The 25119-nt window shown below is 38.6% G+C and overlaps 1 protein-coding gene across 5 annotated transcripts in view; it reads right to left on the bottom strand.

The window, feature by feature from the left end:
* The window catches only part of ATF7IP (activating transcription factor 7 interacting protein), a 108284-nt gene extending 89349 nt beyond the window's left edge, over nucleotides 1-18935 (bottom strand). The window contains exon 1 of one of the 5 annotated variants that reach the window (XM_064452873.1): nucleotides 18776-18935. The gene's annotated coding sequence lies outside the window, so the exon portion shown is untranslated. Of the gene's footprint in view, nucleotides 1-1226; nucleotides 1335-1682; nucleotides 2262-9367; nucleotides 9712-18440; nucleotides 18647-18775 lie in introns of those variants that run through there. The other 4 variants (XM_064452878.1, XM_064452895.1, XM_064452885.1 and 1 more) reach the window with 4 other exon arrangements.
* Between the last annotated feature and the right edge of the window lie 6184 nt (nucleotides 18936-25119).

The following is a 25119-nucleotide window of genomic DNA, read 5'->3' as shown; positions in this document are numbered from 1 at the left end:
TATTTCTCCTCTACCACCCTCATGCTTAGACTTTACAGAAAAGGAGGGAGGGACCCTTAATTACTTCCTCCATATTGCAATGAAAGCAAGACTGATTTTAACAGAATTTGCCCTTTATGGACAACCTTTATAGTGGTTAACTGCAATTTCTAATACAATTTATTTGCAGAAATCTACCATATACTTATTAACATACTTTCTCACCTGCACACACAGCCCAACACACCATTCCTGTACTTTTTTCAGTCTGGACATGCACATAGCCAGACTTCTAAATATCAAGCAAAATTTTGTCCCATATTAAATCTTAAGTTATCACTAAAAAAAAGTTACCAAAGGTTGCAAAGTAAATGAGATACATCTAAAAGATTACTCATTTGGCCCGAGTCAATGGCATCCAGCATTTTACTCTGCCATATCAATGCAGAAGTATCTCTTTCTCTATTATCACTGAATACCCCCCCTCCAATATCAACCAGTTATAGTTCTCTTTCCTAGCATATTTACATCTTCTCTATTGGCCTTAATACACAGTCCATTTCAGAATGGCTCCAATACTTTTAGTCCCTATCACTGCCATTTTAAGCTCAATAATCTACCTGCCTACTTTGCCCTCTGCCTTTTTATTCTCTTTAATTAATCTCATTTTCCTTCAACTGGACCAGGCCCATCTACTGCAAGTTCCACATCACTATCTTGAGCTGCTGTCCACCTTTAAGTGACCATGTTTTCCTTTGCCTCTTCAGGAATCTCCAGTTATCTCTTTCTTCTAGGTAAGAGACTTCCCAGATCCAGTCATTTTCTTTTACCATCTCCCCTTTCCAGTCTCCCACCCTGTCACAACTTTGACTTGTAAAATAGAAACAATGTAAATACATTTGTGCAGAACTACTTCATCTGCCCCATGCAGTTATTTCATGCACTACATGCATAACCACATTATAGTATATTATGTAGTTAGCAATACTGTAACTTTCTTAAAATTTGCTGCTCTATAGCAAGCTTATTGTCTTCTGAGGGGGAAGATCTGATACATGTCATATTTGATTCCGTCTCCCTATTTACAGATACACCTTTTTAAAATTTACATAAATGCACTTTGGAATGTGCATTCATACTAAATGATACATGGACAACAGTTCAGTGTCCAATACTTAACAGCTTCGCCATCTCAAAAAGAAAATAATTCAAACCACAACGAGGATAATGAAGTTTCTTCATAATACCGTGAAGCCAAAAACCACCACTGGTGGATTCAATCTTCTTAATTCTGCACCCTTTTCAGGGGTAAGCTCACAGTATTGCTAAGCTTTCATGTGCATCAACTGGTGTCACTATAGAGACAAAAATAACACAGTAGCAAAACAGTAGAGGTTTGAACCAAACAAAACCAGCAACATTAACAGCAGAAACTGCATACTCAAATTTCCAATATTTTTTAAAGCCTTCAGTTTTACTTAAGTCAACATTATACAAGAATTGCTAGTTAACACTCCCCATAACAACAGTAACCCCAAAATAATTACAGCAAGACAAACAACTTCCAGGCTTCGCAGAAAACACCTCTTATATACCAGTTTAATTCCTGGCATTATGCCAAAGTGGGGGATGGGCACTTAAGTGGAAAAATAACTTCAAAGGCCTCTAAAACATTAATGCAGAAAACAAGTTGCTTCTCTTACCTGGCGAGAAGGTGGCACGTGCAAATTGAGCTTCCTCTTCCGAGTAAGCCACTGACATGTAGCTCATTTGCATAAGTATCACGAGCTACAAGTAGACTTCCAGGTCGGCCATCTTGATACTAAGATCTTGTTTTGTTTACATAGCAGCATGAGTACTATTTTTTAGCCAGCCTGAGCTATGCTGTTGTACCTCTCAGCTAGTAGCCTACATCTGCCTGTTAAAGCCTGCTGGAACTCCCACTTCTCCACACAAGTGACTGAACGTGTCAGGAGAGCCCCTGCAGCTCACTGAGCGTGCCACAGCCTCCAAGGGAACGTTGCAACAGCAAGTGCCTCCACTCGGACTCTTTGTACTGCCTTCTGTGCTGCCAACTATTAGCACTGCAGCAGCTATGTGCAGTGAAGTACCTCCCACATACCACACAGTAGTACCAACAAGCAGAAATTTATTACAGCACGGGCAAGACAGCACACTAAAAAAGGGAAGAAAGCTGAAATTTCCTCAGTATTTTCACTTACTAGCAATCTAATTACACCTAGGTTGCTTTGTACATCTTTCCCCATACGTCAGTGCAGCTCTTTCTGTCCAGAAACCAGAGTGCTCCTGCAATCCGTGCCCAGAAGTAGTCCATGACACATGTTAGCTGCTGCCAACGCAGAGCCAGACTGCAGTTACAGCTAGCTGGCGCCAGTAAAAATTTACATAAAGGGGGCCTCATTTCCAGACTAAATTGCAGCAGGATATTGCTGAGCAAAGCCTCCCCACGCCCCGTGAGATTACTACGGGTTCTAGAATGTATCCTCTAGTTATTTGCTTACTAATAATCCAGATCCATGTCGAAAGTCAAGTGCTGCTCTTGCTGTTTGTATCAATAAAAATTGACAATAGTCTCCGCAAAAGAAATTCCACTTTGAATCCTGTTCCTAGTAGGATGGTACACACTGCACTGTGAGCGCCCTGTGGTAACTGAAATAACACTGAAAAAATGGATATTCTCAATGGCCAGCAACCAGCTTTTCTCTAAACTGCTATTTCCAATATTTTGCAGCCTACCAATAACAAATTTAAGTATCAGCTCCAAGTAGGACAGATACATTTTTAACCTAACGCTGACAGGTAACATGTCTGGCTATTTAATTTGCTCTTTCCACTTCACATTTAGTTTTCCTTCACTAGGCAGACGAGGGAAAAAAATCCCCTATCTGGAGCTGTAGACTTTATCTTTTCAAGTACCTAATAGGTACAGTGACAGCTGGAGGCAGAAGCTTGGATTTCAGCCTCACTGATTTCAAATAGTTAATTTATTAATTCTTACCTTTTTCCTTCCAAAGTCCAGTTATATTAATAAATTAATTACCTTTTACAAATGCTTATTCTAAAAATCACTGTATTTTTCTGAGGGGGGGGAAGAAGCCAGGCTTTGCTTACTATTAAATGTGCATATAAAAAGGTTGAATCATTCACTAATACCTTTCCCCCCATTTGCTTCCTTAGATAAAACTCTTAAAGCATGAAACAACTCAATGAGAATAAATACACTAGTTAGTATACTAATTATAAACATGAATTTTTGAAACCCTAAATAAAATAAAGTTAAACCCACATTAATGTTTGGCTAGATACACATCTAGAAACACTGCTGTAGCTGCAGCCTGGCACCATTTAGCGGAAAAGGAAAGTGATGGAGACACCATTGATTCCAGCAGGGCAACGGCAGAGCGCCTCAGGACCAGAAGAGCGTGCTTTTCACCACGGGCCTCTTCTAGTTCCCTGCATTGTTCCTCTTTAGAATGCCTACAGCATCAAGGCTATATATAGTCAAATTACTTTATACCTCCCCTTTTCCACTGTAAGCGTAATTTGCTGTTAGGCTGGTTCTAGGTTATTTGAGCATAACACAATTTGCTCATCTGTAATGTAAAAAAGACACCGATTTTGTGTCTGAAAGTATTTAGTAATGCAAATTACTCTTCATTGGTTATTACAATTCATCCTCAGCTGTTGTATCCAAAAGCCTAAAGTGATGTATAAGGGAAAAATAATTATTTTTCCAGAATGACTGTCACATTAAAATGACAGCCATTAACTATACAAGTGATCTGGTACTGCTCTTTTACATCACGTGTATCTTTTGATTTATCTCACTTTCAGACAGATTTGTGTATGTTAGCACATTTAAGCACCATGCAGAATACATCTTTCAGTGATGCTGTTATTTGCAGAATGAATCATGAACAGCCTCTGAGCTTGAAAATAAAGGGCACCAATGCTGCTTTAAAAAAAGCAAACCAAAACAACCACTGTGTTTCCCATGTACAGCTGCTCCCCCCCCTCCCCCAGTTCCCTCCTCCCCCCAGCTTTACAACCTTATGCACAAATACCAGAATAATAGTATGAATCTCAGAGTAAACCAGATACTGCAAAATAAGAGCCTTTGCTGGGAGCATTGTCTCTCCTCGGCTCCAGTCCGCTCAGGGAAGTCCAGGCCGGAGCTTGCCAGCAGCCCCAAGGGCGAGCTCTCCATCTGCCGTCTGGGGGAGGCACCACCCAGCTTCCAGAACCTTCCCACAGTCACCCGCACTCCCTTGGCTTTGCCGTCCTCTCTGCGCCTCCCTGCCTCTCGCACCACTAGCTATGACAGAACTTGCTTCCAATCACAAAGCGTTTTTACGGAGAGGAGGAGCAATTGGGTCAGTAGTTAGAAACGCAGCAGCTCGGTTATACAGGGCACGGGGGACTGCCCCGGGCTCGAGGGGAGCTAAGGGCTTGGGGCAACTGCCCAACACCCGCCTGTCACCTGTGGGGTGAGGCCCAGGGCTGGACGTCAGGGTGGAGGGTTTCTGTTTGTCTGGGTGGGGTTTAGTTTTTGGGGTTGTTTTTCTTTTTTCGGTGTGATTGGGGCGGGGGGGGGGGGAGGAGTAGGTTTTTTTGGGATTTTTTAATACAACAGTCTAAGCTGGGAGAAGGAACACTACCACACTCAATTATATCCTCCAGTGATTGCCACTACAGAAAAAGCCAAAATGTCTGCCTGCCTCTCCCACAATTAGTACACAGTCAGTGGAAACACCCGAGAACTTTTATGACTTTGACTTCTCAACACTGGTTAACGGGACTCTTCCTCCTAACATGTGCACAATTTTCTAGTCTCCTGTCAGGAAATACCTTAAAGACCAGATGTTACAGTCAGAAATCATAAGGCCAGTTGTGTTCAAAAGAACTACAATTAGCTGTATGGTTTCAGTTGGTACCTATCAAAGACAACATCCTCAAATTTTAAATGTCATTTGATTCATCTCAGAATAGAAACGTATAGAAAAGTCTGTCACAGAATGCTCTGCCTAATTCAGACACAATTTTAGGTATGAAAGCATTTCATTGACAAAGTTTGTCAAAAAAAAAAGCATGATGAAATTTGTATCTAATAGTTTGATCTAAACGAAAAAAAAAAAAACAACAACACAGAGCAGAAGAAAATTAAAGGCCCTGGACCTTCCATAGGCAACCCACATAGAGCCCAAAACACCCCCTTCTCCTCCCACTTTGCCTCTTCTCCAAAGCATGAAACTGAACAAGTGATTCACATAGGAGTCAGCCAGGAGTTTGGTAGGTCCCAAGTGTTTCTTACATTGGTCTTTGAAAGGCACAGAAAATTAAGGTCATTTTTGTAGTAGAGAACTATCAAGCCATTATCTTAGCCAGTGTGGTTTATTTCAAAATATTTTACAGCAGAAGCCTGTATCAAGAGAACGAGCAGGGAAGGCAGTAAAGGGAAGGGGGGCTGGGCTGACACAAGTTGTATCTGCTTATCTGCTGTAGAAAAGGGGTGAATACGTGTCTAAAATGGGTAATTTTCAGGCAGTCTCTTGTTGCACTCCCTTTCTTTTATAAAAGGGAAAACACTCATTTTGACTCCTTATGAACTTCAGAAAAAACACATTTTGCTCACGGACATTTACATGAAGAATTTTATCTTTTACTAGATAAACACTGAAAACCTGACAGATTTTAACCTGCAAATCAAGATGCAGAAATAAAAGAATTTAACATTTGCCTTACTGATAATTCCTTTGAAGACACTACATGCTTGAGAAAAACAGTAACGTTTACAGCTAAAAATAAAGGTCCAATTTAACTGTTTAATAATAGTCATAATGTGATTAAGTATTTAAGACTCGAAACAGTTCTAAGTGCTTGCTAACCATTTAGTACCTAAAGAACCAGTCAGCTGTTTGAAAGTGATTAGCATGCATTAAACTGTACTGCGTTAATTCAGTAATCCATTCCAGTTTGTTTCAAATCCTGCCTGAAATTGTTTGCTCCCAAAATATCTACCAAAATAGAAGATGCAGCTGTGCAAATTGAGACCATTTTGAGTTTTAAGAGGCACATAAAAAATAATCAAGCCATGTTAGAATGGTTCCAGGCAAGTGCGATTTAGTAATGAAAAACTATCCAAATAGTTGGAGCACAAATGAAAATAAAGTAGTCATTTTCTTACAATCAAATACACCATTTGCAAAGAAAAATCTGTACACTCCTTCAGAGTAAGCTATTGGGTATTTCTCTTTGAAAGTCACTTGTATTTGAGACTGCTACCCAATTTATTTACTTCTGAAAGCCTATCCATCAAGTTTACCTATCACCAGTAGAAAGCTAATTGTTCTAGAATGCAGCAGGTCTCAGAAGCGGAGCAAATGCAGACACAAGCACTGAGCAGCATCTGACAATGCATCTCGCATTAAAAATGTATAGTGATCAGTTGAAATAGTTAATTCATTATACACAACTATTTCTAATTCAAATCATGGACATCTAATTTATATATTTAATAAAAGCTTTTTTAAAAAAAAAGCTGCCACTGACATGCCTTGTTCCCATGTAGGTGAATTGGTGTGTTTAATCTTCTTTTTGACTACTAAAGAACAAAACTATTAACACCATGGGAAGGAACAGAGGAGAGATCACGCTGTCAGCTACCAGTACTACTGTGCAGCAAGCATGACAGTGTACTTGGACTTCTGGAAACAGGGATGTGTTCCATATGGAACACAGTTTTCAAAACCTGCCCTACTTTATGCATTCCAACACCCACTTTAGGAAAGAAAAAAGAAAACCAACCAAAAAACCCAACCCAGACCACACCACCCACCCAGCTCACTACAAGAAAAAGACTACAGCTCCCTGCTGGGCCAATCACTTTGTAAAGCACTTCCAAGAATGGTACTGTTTTCAAAACAGCCTGTTAAAGAGCAAAGTAAACCAAAGGGAAGGGAAGATACTGAGGCAAGAGCTTTCCACTGAACTCCGGCAATCTCTCTGTGCATCTTCTGTAAAATGGGGGTAAGCTTACTCAGCTTAGAGAAAAAAAATACAGGCAACAAAAAAGGCATGAAAAGGACTGTATGAAAGACATGGTGTGAACGTACAATACTTTACTCAATACATGTGAAGAACCACTCCTTGCAATGAACGTCAAAAAAGTACTCTACTTTTCCTTTTTGTGTTCCCATTAAAGGGGGGTTAACAAAAAAACCCCAAACAACAAACCAATAAAAGTTGACAATTCTAATATGCCTACTGCTTTATAGCTTTTTCATCTGTTCCTTAAAAAAAAAAAAACCAACAACAACAAAACCCCCACAGGATACGTATGGCAAAGTACGTTTTAGACATAAAATTTCATCCCCTTCAATGATTACAAAGTAGGAGTTTGGTGATCTTATTTTTAAAAAATTAATTGTTTCTGCTTGCTTTGAACAATATGATTTATTAACATCTGGAATTAATCAACAATAACTGACTAAAAGCCATACAAACACAAACCTCAATAATAATTTGTAAGACTGGGGTCAGGGTGACTTGACTCAAGAGTATCTTGCACAAAACGTGAAAGTTTATAGTTTGGGGGATGGGAAGAAGGAAATCTCACTACATTATTAATCTGCATTCATTAGATGAGGTGAAGGTATGGCAAAACTTCACATTTTATCAAGATAAATGCATTTCAGTAGAATTAAATGTCTGAAAACTCAGACAACAGAAGTGCTGTAATATTCTCACGATCTTAACTGTGTTACCCAATCAAGAACAGCCACTCTGAACTAAAATCTACCTTAAATCAAATGCACTAAACAAAATTCCACCAGCAATAAAACAAGTAATAGAACTACCTACCTACCTGCATTTCATCATCACCTGCGACCATACATGCACGTTGTTATTCCTGTCACTGATCTTTTATCCTAAAGCAGGAAAATCCTATAACCAATCAACCTGGGCTTAAAATCCTGTATTTTATTTATTTATTTTTAATTCTTCATACCAAATGCACATGGTAAACATGGAGAAACCACATCTCCTGAGAACCTGATGTGCACTATCTGCCCAGAATACTTCATTTCTTTATAAACACTGTATTGTCGTTAATTATAGAAGAGAATTTATGGGAACACATTTAAAAACTAATTTAACCACCAAGTACTTTGTTACAGAGCATGCTAAAAGCATCAAATTAACGTGCAAAAATACAAGGAAGGACTACACTTCTAGACATTTAGTAGTGACTTTCACATCTTGAGCACTAAGGTCAACTGCAGACAGGAAAACACTATGAGCTATATCCTGATGAGTTATTCACATCTGCCGCTGCTCCTGATACGTTTCTGGAGAACTTCAAGTAACTCCCTATTTAATTACTTTCAAATTAACTCATATTCAGTTTAAGATTCCAGAAAGACCTTAACTATGTGTTTGAGACAGACACAAAACAACAAAAGGAAAGAGTCGTGAGGAAAATTGTCTTCTTTCTCCTCTTCTGTTCTCCCCTCCCTAATGGAAAAAAGGCTGAGCACTGCTCTTCTCCCAACTTCATGTCCCTGGACACTGACACCTATCAGTTACCTTTTAATGAGTTTTGAGGATGACAGATAGCTAGGCCACCAACCAGTAACACACACACAGAAAAAGACTAGGCCGTGTGAAACCACTAGCACTTTGAACCTCAGGTTTCAATTAAGCTATACAAAAGAAATACCAGAATAATTTACCTCAAAACTTTCATTCTATCATTTGTCATAGTTCTGCAGAATTTATAATAATTTTGTTCTTGAATAGCAAATTACTGCTACCTGCAAAAGAGTTAACATTTACATAATCATTGCTATTCCAATGTATTTATGCAGGTTTTGTAGTTCTTACCTACCATTGGAAAAGTTATATGTTGAAAATAAGAATCAAACGTAAATCAAACCACTTGGTTACAAAATTTTAACAAAGGTTATAAAGAGTTTATTTTATGTTTTAGTTGAAGTATGAGCAAGCTTTTGAGAAAGGGCAGCATAAAGTGAGAGCTCTTCTGGCCTGGGTAGGAAGTAAGCCAAAATGAAATAATTTGATTAGCAAGACACATGGGTCTGACCTTTGACCTCTCCTGTCCCACCCAATCTACCCTGCAACTGAGAGGACAGAGGTCTATGAATTAATTCAGTGAGAGGGGAAGGAAAACAAAAAAAAACCACCCCACCAATACACACACACACACACAAAAAAAATCACCAAAAACCACCCTCCTCTTGACAAAAAAAGGACAGTATTTTTGAATATTTTATACACTTTAGAATTAGTTAATTTTACATAAACAAAGTTTGAAATTGTTTCTCAGCAAAGCAGAGCTGGTGCTTACCTCTAAGGTCTGGAGCATGTGATGGCAACAGCTCTGCTCATTTGCATACAGTCAAGCTAAACTGCTGCAATGAAGAGCACCTCGTCAGCCATTTTGAAACTGTTCTGTCTCAGCTGCACTGAAAATGTGATTAAGATGGCTGCAACGTGCACTCAAGACCAGCCACTCAGTGACAACTCAGCAGTGGATAAAACATTTATACAGCAAAGCACCTCCCTCTTTGCCACACTGCAACAAACTGCACAGGCAGAAAGGGGCCAGAGGAATGGTTTCTCTGACAGGCAGGAAATTGTTAATGCACGGCTGCAACATTGCAGCTACTCAGAGCACCACTAAAACTAAATAAACCAAAAACCACGGAGAGGCAGCCCTGCTAGGTCAGTGATCCAGGATTTGTATCAGGTACTTCGAATCCCTCCCGGCTCCGGGCAGTTCAGAATCCACATCACATATTAACAGCCACAGAGAGAGAGCCAGATCATGCATAGAACAGACAAACATTAGGGAATACTTTAAGAGCAGCCCCACTGCAGTCTTTAAAAAAAAAGCTTAAGAAACTGATCTATACCTTTTTACACCACCTATTTTGAAATATTGTGTAATATTAGTTGCCCAATAAAACAGTTTTACTGGGGGGGGAGGGGGGGTAGAGGAAGGGAAGGAAGTTCACTTTATAAATAAGGAAACTAGCAAAAAACCCAAGAACGCTCCAGAACTTCAGTGCCTGCAGAAATCAATTATCTAACTCTTTATAAAATGATGCAGTATGGTGTGTAAGTTTTTCAAAGAAGTGACCTATCTAGAACTCCTTGAGCAATTTCGCTGGCATCTTGTTGTAATGATACTGAGTAGTTTGTTCCTAAAGAACTGGTTTGGCAACCTAGAGGGGGGACAGAGGGGTTGTCAAACAAACACAATTTTAACGCAAGCAGAATTTAAGATAATACAGGACTCTCTTTAGTATCTTCTCATTAACGCCAATCATCCACTCTTGCCAAGGCAACAGTGAAATCAGTTCTGGATGGATATCTGCCTGACTTCATAATGTATACCTCTTCTACAAAATCCAAATACAGCTATTTTGAAACAAAATAACTGCAAGCTCACGTGGGGTGATCGTGAAGGACGTTAATGTTGAATTATTCCTAACCTACCAAAAAATAGTCTGTGTGATCCAAAATTAGCCCAACATGGTAAGCTGCCCCACAAAAAAGCGGAGGACATGCCCTCCATCTACTTCTTTTATGAAATTGTCTAAACTTATGTAACTCTGCATGTCTATTGCCAGCTGTAGCCGGTTATTTCAGGACTGAATAATCATGCTGGCAGTAGTTGTCTGATGCACTCATCAACACCACAGTACTGCAAACTTAAAAAATGTTGAAATACACCATCTGGCTAATCCAAGGGCAAAAAGTAAAAATACGATTTGCAACACAAGAAAATGCACATGCCACATACATGTAAACAACCACATTGATATTATTGTCTTTGATAATGCAGTACAGATTCAGAGGACTCAGCTAAAATGTGCTTAAAATTCAAAATCCCCAACAGACGAGTCTCTCAAAAACAAATTTGTGAAGACTGGAGAACAATTTCATTAAAATTAATTAAAAATTACGCACTATACTGAAGCTTTTCTTCACCAAAACCTATTACTAAACAAAAAAAAAAATCAAGTTTACAACAAATTCAAAAGAAACATTTTCTGTTAGCTAGTTATATCCACATGTTGCGTACTCTGAACTTCATACACAGAACAGCCCCAGCTTACAGGGACTTATAGTAACTTACAACACCTCAAAATTCAAACTTAGCATTTCATTTATAGGAAAAATATACATACACTTTGATTTCCACAGTAGCGATGTTTTAAATAGAAGACAATCCTATGTTTAGTGCAACTACAAAATTCCTACATCAAATGGTGAATTTTGACCTCCAGCCCTAGAAGTTCAAGAAAAACTGAGGGAGGTTCTAATCCGGAACCCAAGAGCTGCAGATGTACAATACTGCATTCTCTAACATTCAGTCTTTGAGCTGGATATATGGAAATTCCATGACTTAAATAGGCTTGAAAAGGCACAACTACTTGGCAAAAAAAATTCAAACAACACTTTCACTAAGCCAGAGAAAACACAACCCATGTCACGCTCCGGTTGCTGCAGTCAATCGTCTTTGTCAGTAAGCTTCATGAACATGCAGAGGTACTGATACGTTAATACAGACACATAGTTGCAAAAAAAAAAAAATCTAGCTGAATGTTAAGAAACCATACGCATTTACTCAAGAGTTCACTTCTATATACTTTGGTTAACATACATTGTTGTGTTAATAAGCCAAAAAATATAACCAAACTAATTTTAAAATAAAATCTGACTTTTAATTAAACACAAAATTAGGAGTGAAATAATTCATCTAAGAATGCTTTGGTCTAGGAAATAGTAAAGTGAACCTACACTAATGCAGAAACCCTATATTAGCGTGGGACTACAATTTATTGCTGCTTAGGATGACATCTAGACAGGTTCTCTAAAAACCAAAAATAAATAAGAAAATCGGTCATTTTAAAAGGATTCAGAATGGAATTTAAACTTAACCTCTTATGTTTAGATTTTTCTTAAATGCATGCTAAAAACTCCAAACAACCTTAACTCTGCCCTCTTTTTATGACATGCCGACACACTGCAGTATCATCTCAGCAAGTTCAATTATTCTAGTCATAAATTACATTTTAAAACAGAGCTTCCATTTTCCATCCTTCTCATGAACATCAAACACGGAACTCAGGAGAATGGTACCCTGTTATTTCTCTAATTGTTGCTCTCTGTAAGTAATATCACCCCACACACCTCTCTCTTAAATATCATTACACAGAGTCAGACTTTATACTAGGGCTCCTAGCCTGAAGGATCAAGGGGAGGCAAAAAATTCTGGACCTTCAGACACAGTTTTATGCTATCTCACATTACAATGGTAGTAAAAAAGCAACCACAGCATAAAGCATTTCTTTTGCTCTACTTATGCACTTAGAAACCAGTCTGCTACATATCACCCACATTTTCTTGTGTGCAAACCACATCTCATCCACTTTTCTCATTTACCCTCTTTTGTTCTTTTTTGTTTTGTTGGTCTTTGGTATGTTAGTTAACATTAAGTGGACAAAATAGTCCTTACACTGATGAAATTCATCAGACTATTGCTGTCTGTATGCATCTGAATTGAAGTCTCAATAGACCATCTACTGAAACCCTCCTTTATTTCTCTATTTATACAGGCCAGTAGGTTGACTTCAAGAAACATCTCAACTCTCACTTAGGACTACAAGAACTTCATAGATAAAAACTACTTAAACTATCGGGGAAAAGAAAGAGTCCATAATGATCATGAGACAAGGAACACTTGAGTCCAAAAAGTTAAAGTCTGCACAATATTTGAGGTCTTCCCGTAATTCCGAGGTACTTGACGCAGGACCAATGACAGAAATTTTCAGTGTATTGACTGAAGTCAGCAAGCATGTACTTTAACTTAAGTAACCTACTGTAAAAGTAGTTTGCTACTAAACCCATTTTGAAAGACTTAAAAAATTAGAATGTACCTCTTTTTAAAATGACCTCTGGAACCTGCAGTAAGGTGGTGGTAAAGGTAGACGGAACTTTCTTTCATGTCAGGTTTGTTTTTTTTTTACCATAACATTTCATTACACTATTGTAAAATGGAGGATAATGCTTAGAACAGCACAAAATGACAGAACAAATATACAGGTTATTTGAACAGCTGGCTGATGTATCCACAGTCATATAATTCATAAAACCTGTGCTTTAAGTATGTGAATTTACTTAAGAGCATTTTCAGAAATTAGATCTAGAAGATAAAAAATTTTTTCTGTATTAAAAATACCCAAGTTACATATACCAAACAAGCTCTATTAGTTTACCTAAATATCTTAGAAAATAAATTATTCCAGAAAAAATACTTTGCACGCAGCCATTTAATTAACTATCATCTCACATGATTTGATGTTTATTCCTGGAAGAAATAACAACTGGTAACTCGTGAGTACAGTTTTCAATAATTTATAACATGCACAGCTCAAAATAAAACAAAGGGCATAGCTTATTCTTTTTAAAGTTCCTTGTAAATCCCAAAGGAACATAAAGAACATTTATACAATATACATACATATACACAGTGTTCTGAATTCTTCCACAGTGATATGATGGATGCTGACATACAGCTGAGGATCAGGCACTTATTTAATACCACATAGCTACTACTAAGCCTTCAGCTATACCACCAAGGAATCATTACTAAAAAAAAGGGGTGGGGGAGAGACTTGCTGTAAATACACTGGCAATTTTTAAAAGTATACACCAGTGGTTCTAAAGAAGATAATGAGTGAGCAATGGAACTAATGAAACCACATTTCCTGCAGATACGTGAACATTGTCTTGCTACTTCGTATCAGAGTAACCTCAGGTTATCACTGATGCCATACCACCCTGGACGAGTGCACGTACGCATCTAGTCCGAAGCTGCATGTTGATGTGACAGCCTCCATACTGCTTTGACAGACAGTACCTATGTCCTGACTGACAGCAAGTTATCCCCCCAAAACAACATGCAACTGCCAGGTTCCCTCACTGGGACAATGGTAGCTTCTCCTCACTCCAACTGCTTGTTTTCACAAAATTTGCAGGAATTCATTATCTTTGATAGTTATTACTCTGTCAAATTTACTGAAAACCAACAAGTCTTTCAAGAATTACTGAAGATAGAACAATTGACAAACCATGATCAGAAAAAAACTGGACTACCATACTAGAACGAATCAGATTTCTATTAAAACTTGTAGGCCTGTGGCACAATTAAATATTTTTGTCACATACCCGTTCTGCAATTTTCTGCTTAAGCAAAAAAAAAGACAATTTGTATTTGTTAAACAAATTTGTCTTATTAGTGCAATTCCTAAGTTCCATTTAATAACCTTATTCATGCATTTTTTTTACGTTTCATGCAGGCATTTATTTTTCACTAACAGCATTCTGATCTTTAATACCACCTGACATAACCTCAAATGAAGACATAAAACACAAAGCCACATAAAAATCAAGCTTAGCTGAAATTCTACTCTCAACTTTCGGATGGTTTCTTGAAGATATATATACACACACACACAAATAGTCAAGACAGAACAGAGATAAGAACTACAATGTTAATTAAAACCAGAATATGCAGCTGAAGTAAAAGCCAAAACCCCAAGCAACCAAAAGAGTCTCCCATTTCTGAATCACAATTCAATTGTTTACACCTGAAAAACTAGAGAATGTATTGGTTCAGTTCAATCTTTATCATTCTAAAAAAATACCAATGCATTCTGCAGATCCAGTCTCTGGATAACAAGTATCAGTACTTCATAACTCTAAAAGTGATCACACTGACTTTTCTGGTCTGATCTGTAGGCTAATAATGAACTTGAATGATCAGATGCTTCCAGAGACTTAAACGTTCTACAGAGGAACTCAAGCACTTTCTGACCTCTACTGCTACAGAAATATGGAGGAATGAGCTTCCTAATGAGCTGTCAAAAAAAAAAAAAAAAAGGTTTTTGTTGTCCCACACAACAACCCTATCTGACTCCCTATCCTGTATTTGGATAAGTCACTGCTGCTTGATGAACAGGTTCTTACAGTATGGTGGAAACAGGAGAGCGTTTTTTTCATATGGTACAGCCTATAGAGCAATAAGCAGAACTGATGTATCAGAATTACAAATATACATCACAAAAGCATCATTTGCATTGGCCAGTTTATGAGTTCCCAATCGTTTTGCTTTACTCTCAAAGTAATGGCACATACTAGAAGAGAAATAAAGAGTCCAGCCACAGATTTAACTGAAAAATATTAACCATCTTAGATTTCACCACATTTAAGAGAAATACTATATAAAAATACATAGGGGAGGAGAGGGAAAAAAAAAAACAAACCACCAACCAAAAACCAAACCTCCACATTCATATATCATAATAATTTTATAACTTGAAACTTATTTTCCTAATGTAATATCCCTTCTGAAAACTGTGATGTACATCTGTGTCACTGCAGTAATTTCCAAAATAAACTCTTACTATAAACATATAATTAGCCCACGGTATAAAAAACAACACTAAGTGGAGAACAAATGGAAAAATGCATTCAACTTGAAAATTATTTAAGTAAGAACATCACACTCTTAACATCTTAACATACTCTTAACAACATACTCATCTTTTGGCCCTACTTTCATTAATAACCTTGAGATTTTTGGCATAAATGTTATTTCTGACAGTAAATCCAGATAAGGCTAACTAATGATTATACTATTAAAAACATCTAAATGGGGAGAAATTTTCTTTTTTTCTTGTTTTGGAAAGAAAGTAGAGTATCTGGTTTAGTCAACTACTTTTCACTGTGGAAATGCTATCTGTTTGTAACAGAAAAAATGCCTTCTGAAAATCACAATCAAACACAATGAAAAACAGGATTTAGGTACTAAATAGGAATCGGTTACTAAAATAGGATTTAAAAGTTGTTCAACATGTAAACTGATTCTGTTTGCAACAGATTCTGTAAAATAAATACTTATAATTAAACTATTTTCATTCATAGGTTGTTCAGTCTCTTGGCTAGAAAGAACACCTCCCATGCTGGGAAGAAAGCGTATGTCTATATTATACCACATTTCCTGTCTTTATGCCTCAAACGGAAGCATTACTAAAGTAGCCTTTACAGAAGACCTAACATAATACAGTTAATGTTGATCTTCTAAATATGTGAAATGGGCATAACAATGCAGGCTGAAGCAGGAGGTATCAGCAAACGCAGCAGAGTACAACATGCATGCATATCTATTGGGATTAGCATCTTATTGATAAGAGACTTTGTAATGGCTGGGAAATGAGATTTAAGAGGTTCCTCAATAAAAGCATCAAAATCATTGTTTTGATTGATACATATAATTATTGTATCCTTCTGTGAATCCATTCTGTTATGATCAGTTTCAAGTCTACACAACATTCAAGATAGTCTTGTTAAATTAATTCATAGAGCAAAATACAGCACAGTTCCACATTATCACAGGAAGCATTGGTTCACCACTGCTACACTTGGTAGCAAGGTTGCAGCTGATAAAAAACCTTCTACTCCAAGCAATGTAATAAGCCTACTGAACTAAGACCATAATGACGAGAACAAAAAGATCTCTTGGGATTCTTCGAAAAAGAACATACAATGAGCAGTCACTTATGAACAATGACAAAGCAAGTTTTTCTGCATTTTAATTATTCGGCATTTATTGAAAAAATGTATTGCTACCCAAAATTATTAGTACAATTTCTTTCTGGATTATATGTACATAGGAACTTGATTTGATACTTCTGGAGCATACCAAGTAAGACAACTGCCAAACCCGAGGAATAAATAGTGGGTGTAGCTGCCATGATTCATGAATTGCACAAGTCCTCATGCAGTCATTAGTGAATTCATGTTATGCTGGGCCTGGCAACTACCATTAGCCCCATTTCAGAGATCTGAAAACTGAAAAATTACCTACCCAAGATCACATATCAAATAGCAGTGTTTTTTTGTGTTTTCCCCTCCAAAGAATTCTTAATATCTGAGGTAATACTCTCCTTCATACCTTCCTGTAGGACTGCACAAACCAGCACCTAATCCAAAAAACATATTTATTTCTTACACTGATATCTGCTGTTTGTGTAGAGTTAAATATTTAACTTATTAATTCCAGATTTAAGCAGAAATTAAGCACAGTCTTCACATTTTTATTTTTAAATACTTTTTAAAAAACATTAGAAAGTAAATAACTGTAATAATTGTAAATAGATTAAACTAGTATAACAGATAATGGCCCAAAATATACTTTAACTTGCAAAAGAGAGCCAAACAGCATGCTTGTAGAATATACTGGTCTTGCAGTTGCAAATTCCAGTAAATTTGTTCATAATAACATTGCATTCACTTGTATAATCTGGGATATCGAACAAACATATTAACATACTCTTATTTCCGCCAATTAGCACATTAAATAAACTGTCTACATGCACAAGTGTTATTTTTCTGTGACTGCATGAAGGCTGCAGTTTTAAGCTCATCGACTGTTGTCTAGAACAATTGAGCTGTTCACCCATTTAAGGGAGTATCTTTCCATCAACAATTCCACTGAACTTTTCCATCCAACAAGTCTACATTATGATACATAGATTTATGAACTATTATGCAACAAAATATTCTAATGTAGGCATTTCCACTGGATATCTGTCAAAGATTAGGAGATCTAATAAGAAAGATATATACCTGTTAAAAGAAAAAACTGCTTGAGTACAATGCTACTCCTCTAACAGGTTCCAATGTCACACCAGAATTAAAATATAAAACACCTAACCATGCATACAGCTTCAGTATTTTAAAATCTTAAGTTCAAAGAAAATTAGAATTTTAAGTGTACCTTCTTTATGTGAATATGCTACTTAAACTGTTAATTTTCGCCATTTTGTTTGATGGGGCCCTCCACGACAACTTGGAGTAGCCACTCTGGCCTTCTTTACTGATGACAACTAGAACTCCCCCCCCGCACCGAAACATGCTCATTTCTTGTACACTAGCACGCCCATATGCTTCAGGAAATTAAGATTAAAGTTCGTCAGCGCACTGTCAAGTGCAATAACAAGAAAAATAGTTTCTCTTCCTTGCATCCATCACCCATGCAGTGTGACACTCAACATCCACGCCCACCGTGTTTGCCAGAATATCCGCTAGCTGCGGACGGCACCATCCAGGTCACGCCACCCCCCGCTCGGACAGAGGGTAAGGAGCTGCTTTCGAGGTGCCCGGACATGCCACTGCCCCACCCAAACACCCGCCCGGCGCGCGGTAGGAGGCGCCTCCGCCTCACTTCACCTGGCCGATGTGCAGGGCAGAACGCAGTCAGGCAACTGCCTGGTGTCACCCAGCTCTCCGCGCCTTCAGGACTCAGCAGAGCGGCCCAGCCGTACCCTGCCCCAAGCCAGACCTACCTGTGACCCACAGCGGCCTCCGCGGGGCTCCCTCCACGCGAGGGAGGCGCCTCCCCGTACCCCGCTCCCCACCTGCTGCCACCTCTGCGCGAAAATAGCAACGCGCATGCGCGCCGCCGCCTGCACTGGAGCCCAGTCACGTGCTCCCATGCAGCGGGCGCGTAGCTGCGCCGCGCTTGTGAGCGAGTGTGGGTGCGCGCAGCGGCGCGTGTGCAAACCTGCAGCCCCGGAGCATGCGCACTGCTGCCGCCGCCGCCGCCGCCGCGCGGGGCAGCGTTCCGCACAGAGTGCTGCCGCTGCCCGGCCGCCCGCGCCCTGAGCCGGACGTGCGGTACCTGCTCCCCTGCGTCCCGCGGCAGCTCCCGCCTCAGCGCTCGGCAACCGCCGCCACTCCCGCCTTCCCGCCGCCGCTGTAGATTCAAAATCGGAACCCGCTCCAGGCACCAAAGCCGCTTCCCCCCGTCGCACGCGCCGGGCCGTTATGCAAATAAGCCTCGTGTCCCCTCCCCTCTCTCGGCGGACCCCGCCCCCTCCGTGGGCACAGGGGCCGGCAGTGGGGGCTGCCTCGGAGCCGGCCAATCCCAGGGCCTGCCATCTTGGCAGCATGCAAATGAGCCGCCGGTTTATTTAAATGAGCAGGTGGCTCCGCCCCTTCGCAGGCCGTGGTAGACGGTTATTCGCAATAACGCGTCGGGGCCGAGGGGTGCGCTGCCGCCGCCGCCGCCGCCGCCAGGGGGTGCTGTGGTGGCGCCGTGGTGGCGCCGGGGGCAGGGCGCAGGGCGCAGGAGCAGGAGCATCCGGTTCGCCCTTCCCCTTCCCCTTCCTCTCCCCTTCCCCTTCCCCTCCTCCCCTTCCCCTCCTCCCCTTCCCCTTCCCCTCCTCCCCTTCCCTTCCCTTCACCTGCTTCCTGCCAAAGTGGCTGTGGGCTATGTGGCTCTGGAGCCTCTCTGACACCTTTAAAAGCCTGCCCGAGGTCTGCTGGGCATCTCTGAAAATAACCTGTATTATCAGCATCCCACATTTTTTGTTGTGGCTCCCTTACTGCTCCTCTTGTCCAGGTTCTGGGCTGTGTGCGGAGTAACTTCAAGTTTACAACAGGTTGCACCTGGCCAAAACACAGAGGCTTGGGGTTTTTTCAATAACCAGCTTTGGGCTTCAAGGTTGCCAAGAAATCAAAAAGTACCATTGGCTGTGCTTATTGTCACCCACCCTCCATTTCTGCCTCAGGGGTGTGGGTGGGAGGGGGAGAAAACCATGGGCCCTACTTTAATCTGAGCCAGAACTTGGCACCCTTTGTACCATAGCCAAAGGCTGGAGTGACCATTGCCAACAGCTGGTCTGACCCATGAGGAACAGGTCAGGTCTAGCAGAGAGACCGGCAGCTGTATCCTCACGTACACGAGTAGGTAGAAGAGTATAGAAGGACATGTGTAGAGTTTTTGGCAGAAATGCTTGTATACCGCCTGTGCTAATCTAGTCCTGAGATTCAAGTGCCAATCACTTACTAACCCTGTAATGGAGAGTCCTATTCCCTCCTTATTAAGGCAAGTAAAGCTCACATTCTTCCTACTGAAGGTTTGAAAAATGGCATCCTGATTTATCTACTTCAAGAGTAAGCAAAATAGGAATTAAGTTTTTTGTCCGTTGTATACAGACCAGGCTGACCAACATGGCACTTTGCTCCTGTGTGTTGTGAAACAGTATCTATGACACAGCCATTGTAAGAGTCCTGTTAAACATGCTTGGTGGATTGAGGGGCAGTGTTTTAAGATGCTGCCATTCCCAGGGCTTTGCCTGATGTCCCTGCTACGTAACTCCATTGCACAGCCAAGATAGAAGAAGGAAATGTATATATGTGCCCATAAATTTGTGCAAATGCATCTGCAACAGTGCTTTAAGCAGGTGTACCACCCTGGGAACTTGAACTGCTGAAATGTGAACATCTTTCTCTGCCATCTTTGCTACAGGTATGACAATTTCTAAGAGAAAGTGTGGCAGGCACCTGCAACAGTATTTTCTAAAACTTTCATAGCTAGCTTTATCGAGCTGCAGTGCAACACTGGAATGTTTTGTCTCGGAAAAAGGGAGACTTGAATTTTAGTTGAGTCTTCTGAGCTTTTGTGTAGAGTCAGAAGACAAGGCATTTTGGAAAGGAAAGACTAGAACTGTCCAGAATTGGGCAATTCCTAGCCATGCCCATTGTTTAACATGGAATTTCACTGCTGGTGAGCATTTTTACAGGGTCCGTACATATACATCCTTTGAGAGTAAATCAGGAGTGAATGCTTTGTGGCTAGAGGATGCATGTTTTCAGAAGACTGGGTATTAGTACAGCCTTCTCTGTATAACAATTGCTGTTATTCCAAACTTAATTTAGTATGGAAGCTGTTACAACAACATAGTATTTTGTCCACTGCAGTGCATTTCATGCACCTAAAGGGTGAATGAAGAAGGTTTTGTCACCCTAAAAAACATGCAGTTTGTCAAGTCTGCAGTTAGGTATGAATTTGCTGCTATTAGCTTGATTTTTTTCCTCACAAATAAATAGAAAATATAGAAATGCATCAAGAAACAAATTATTACAAAAATCTTTCTTGGATATCTGATAGTACTGAAAATCTGAGTGCCTAAAAAAAATCCTGTTTGTCAGGCCTATTATCTGTCTCCATTTGGTAGGATAGGACACAGTTTGATCAGCAACTGAGGGGATCCATCAACTACTACAAGGGGTGATTATCCCCAGACTCTAGATTGCTGACAATCTCTGAAGTGTTTATAAATCTACTTATAAACGTGCTACTGTTCTTTCAAATGCTGAAGAATCCAGCTGTCCAGGGTTTATATGTTGTTCATGAGGACAGAAACTGAGAAATCTCTGAAAGAAGTTCAGAGAGCCAGTTCTGTAATGAAATACAGAAACATGAAAGTTGCCACTGAAATCTCACACCTAAATAGCATGGGAAAGTTTCTGCAAGGCCCAGTAGACCAATGTTTTTTTCTTAAGAATTACTCATCAATATTTCAAATGCTGTTTAGAAAGTGGGTTTTTTTTTGTGGGGTTTTTGTTCTGTTGGCTTTTTTTAATTATTAATAAATTAAACACTTAGTTGAAAGGTGACAGGAAACAAGTGCATTCAAAGTTTTGTATAGAATTGCCTAGAAATTTAACTTGGTGTACAAATTCTTTTTGCAAAGACAGAATGTGATCCTGTTCTTCACCAAAGCTTTACAACAATGACAGAAGTGGAGTATAATAACTTTGCTCCAAAACAGTTATGGAAAGACAAACTATTAAAAAGCAAGCAAACAAAATTGGTTAATTTTGTTTTCAGAACTACTTGTTGATCACCAAAGACAATAAAGATTAAAAGAAAATCAGCATAAAAATTATTTTTAAATGGAAAATTTGTTCATTCTTGTTTTACTTAACACTAATTATGTTAATATGTTCATCATTATATCATAGCCATTTTCTATCATTACAAATACATATCAGATGATTTATTATTGCTTAAAAATGGGCTTATAGAAAAACTAAAGAATATACCCCATAATTTCTTTTCATGCTAGTGCTCTTTTTTCAACTTCTTTCTCAGGCAGTGTTCCTGCTTATCCTTAAAAGCAAAGAAAACCAACCTGTGTTTTATTTACTTCATTCACATACTCCACGGTCATGTTAATCAACTCCAAAGCTGTATTAATGTAGCTGTTACAGCAAGTACATGCCCTGCTTATGGCATTTTATATACCAGTATAAGTAGTAGGCTAACATCCTTACGTTTGAAGAGCAAACGTATTTGAATTATTATTATTAGTCATTTGAGGAAGCAAAAGTCCAGATTTCTGTCAGCTGCTCTTGCTGAAGTCAGAGCGGTCATAAATTCAAAAAAGCAATGGTATCAGTTTATATTGCCCAGACTCTTTGCAAGAAGAAAGTTAAAAAAATGTTGAGAAAACATTACTTCAGCAGCTTTTCTTATTTGCAATTTTTTTTTTCTGTGAAAATAGCATGTAAAGCAAACTCTACACTGGAGTTAAATTTACAAGATACTAAAATTGTACCACCATGGAAACGTAGATGTCCATGTAGTTCACTTTCCTGTCTGAGGACTCTACTAATGTGTTCAGGCATTGTAATGATAAACACAGAGAAAAAAAACAATAGAATCCAACACACCTTACAAAAATAAAAGCGTATTTTATGTGCAACAGAGAACTTCTTCTTGAACTATGCATGTAACATTTCATTTTCTTATGTCCAGGTACTGTCATAGGACAGTTCCCAACCTATGAATGACATATCACTAGTAACCTGATTACATGTTCTTTCTTTCTGTATGTCATTGTGTTAGAAAAATGAGACTTAACATCTCAAATATTTCCCAAATATTAACTCCATATGATTTAATAATTGCTAATGGTGACATTGCAGAGTCACAAATGGGAATGATAAAAGGAAAAAAGGAAATTGATGCACAAAAGAGGCATGGTTCTCAGCCTGACACTGTACTTTCTATATACATACAACTAGTGACTTCAGTGAAAACAAAATTTGATCATAAGAAATGGTTAGCAACTGGGGAAAAAAGAAAAGTAATTTTATTTGTACATTTTATTTTTAAATCATTGCTGGAAAATGTGTATTTACAAGAGGTCACCTTCCTAAATGGATGACACTTTTGAGCCAATAAGATTTACGTGAATGTTTCTTGGTAATTGACTAGATTAGTAAGTATTTCTTGCATAGTAATAGCCTAATAGGATGGCATGATTACACGTTCTCTGATTAGAAACAGTTCCTACACAGGGCAAAAGAAAGACCATAATACCAGAAACTAATTTCACTAGCAGAAATATTTATGGGGAAAAAAAATTCCCTATCTGACAACATAATCTGTGATTTAATTACTTATTTGGAACTTCAAGAATTTCACTAGGAAGACTCAAAATGTACTGAAAATGAATGGCACGATATATTCCTGGTGACGAAAAACAGACAAGATTTTTAAAATTCCTTTTTCATATGGAGGCACTTTTTTTTTTAAATACAGAAACTTAAAGCACAGCCAGCAGGAAGAAATCTATGAAGATATGTTAAGACATGTCCTAAACTTTCTAAAAACATCAACTTAACAACATACAAAGAGCACAAACATGGCAAATGTAACCAAAATACTTGAAGAAATTGTACTATAATGAATTAAAACTATTTAAGGCATTTTCGCTGTAGATTACTTTTCACCGTAGATTAAATACCTTCCAGTAATGTGACTAAATATGCTAATATTACCTATTACCTTTAAGGGTAATAAAAGGATTTGGGGAAAATTCCTAAATCTACTCTATTCCTCTCTGATTTCATAATAGTTTTTTTGAAAAAAACCCTTTACTAATCGTGAAGTAAATATTCTGCTGCTCATCTGTTCTATGACCAAACTTGCTCTGTGGTGACTTCGCTGTATTAACAAGCTCATTTATTTACTGAGCCAACATGTTTAGGTTAAGCACATACCAGTCCTTTTCTCCTCTCCCTTTGCTACCTTCCACCTCCATCACAACAAAATAGATCTAACTTCATTTCTGGCTTTAATAAGAAAATTTTATTTTGTACCATAAAGCCTGGTACAGTTCAATGGTAAGTGCAGAGTTCAATGATGAAGTAGTGACAAAAACATGTTTTTATAGCTTGTTAAATTTGTTTCTACTACACTAAACCATCAATATTCTGAGTATCATCTGCGCCGTGAATTCTTGTGTCTAGCATCTAGCTGAAGAGTTGATCAGACCTTGAAGGAAAAAGTAATTTTAATAAAATATGACCTAACTGACAATTGGAATCTATTAAATGAAGATCCTTTTCCAAAGGATCTAAAAATTAAGTCGATTCTAAGCACTGATCAGGCATCTGGCTGTTGGAAAGAAGAGCTTGTCTCTCATTGTCCCAATTACTCTTTGATATGAAAACCTGTGAAACAGTTGTAAAAACAGCACCTGATATACTGGAGAACCTTAAAGCTATAAAAGCTTTTTTGGTTTTAGCTATTTTTCTTGCAGTTTATTTTGAATCATTAGAAGTATTCACGTGGTGGCTGTGGAACAATCTGGTTTTCATCAAGTCTGTTGACTGTGTAACTTACTTCCTGAACACAGTTTTCTTTCCATTACTTCAGAGATAATTGCTCTAGAAGTAGCTAAGCTTGGAAGATGCCTTTTCCCCCCTAAAAATGCAAAGTAATACTGCGTTAGCATTGTTATTACACTAGAGGTTGAGAAATTAGTGCTCAGTTTTAACTTCCACAATACTGGGACGCAGTGTGCTTGATACAATGCACTTGTAAATTGGTCTCCAAATCACACAGGTGAAGTTTTATGAACATAAGTTTTATCCAATACATTTAAGTACTTTTAGAAGCTGATGAAGAAATGTAAAGAATATTTCATACGTTTTCCCCTTGGGAGTATGTTTTGACCTGTTGGAAGAAATCTATCTGAACATCACTCTGGAATGTAATGAATATGGGATGTCTTCAGTAAATGAACTATGCAGATAACCTGAAATGTGTGGGCTGATTTTTGTGTAGTCTTGTTACTGACTTAGTTTAAATGGATGAAAATATTTTATCTTTTTGAATGTTTAGAAATTGGAATACTTTCTTTAAAAGAGAAATTTCTATACTGT

This window comes from Phalacrocorax carbo, chromosome 1, assembly GCF_963921805.1.
Source record: "Phalacrocorax carbo chromosome 1, bPhaCar2.1, whole genome shotgun sequence".
NCBI classification, from domain to species: Eukaryota; Metazoa; Chordata; class Aves; order Suliformes; family Phalacrocoracidae; genus Phalacrocorax; species Phalacrocorax carbo.
This window is presented reverse-complemented; position numbering and strand designations above follow the sequence as displayed.